Genomic DNA, 535 nt, shown 5'->3' on the forward strand with positions numbered 1-535 from the left:
CCAGCAGCAGCTGCTGCTGCTGCTGCTGTTGCTGCTGCAGCACGAGCTGCAGGACGAGCTGCAGCAGCAGCAGCTATTAGATAGGAGATAGCATTTGGGTTGATTCTATGTTTAGGGAGATAATTTGTTGTTTGTTTTTTTATTTAATTAAAAAAAAGAAAAAATATATTTTGTTTTTATTTTATTTTTATTTTATTTTATTTTTCTATTTTCCTGTCCGTTATCTATGAAAAGAGAAATAAAAGAAACAAAAAATAAATGCTGTTGCTGCTGCTGCTGCTGCTGCTGTTGTTGCTGCTGCTGCTGCTGCTGATGCTGTTGCCGCTGCCCTTGGTGCTGCTGCTGCTGCTGCTGCTGTTGCTGTTGCTGTTGCTGCTGCTGCTGCTGCTGATTAGCTTATATATTGGGCCTCTGTGTTTTTCTTTTGTTTATATTAAAATTTAGTATTTTTTGTTTGTTGTTTATATTATTTTATTTATTTTATTTTATTTTTTTTTTTTTTATATTTATATTACTTTTGTGTTTTATTATTTTT

The sequence above is a fragment of the Eimeria mitis genome, genomic scaffold (assembly GCF_000499745.2).
Source record: "Eimeria mitis Houghton genomic scaffold, Emh_scaff739, whole genome shotgun sequence".
Lineage (NCBI taxonomy): Eukaryota > Apicomplexa > Conoidasida > Eucoccidiorida > Eimeriidae > Eimeria > Eimeria mitis.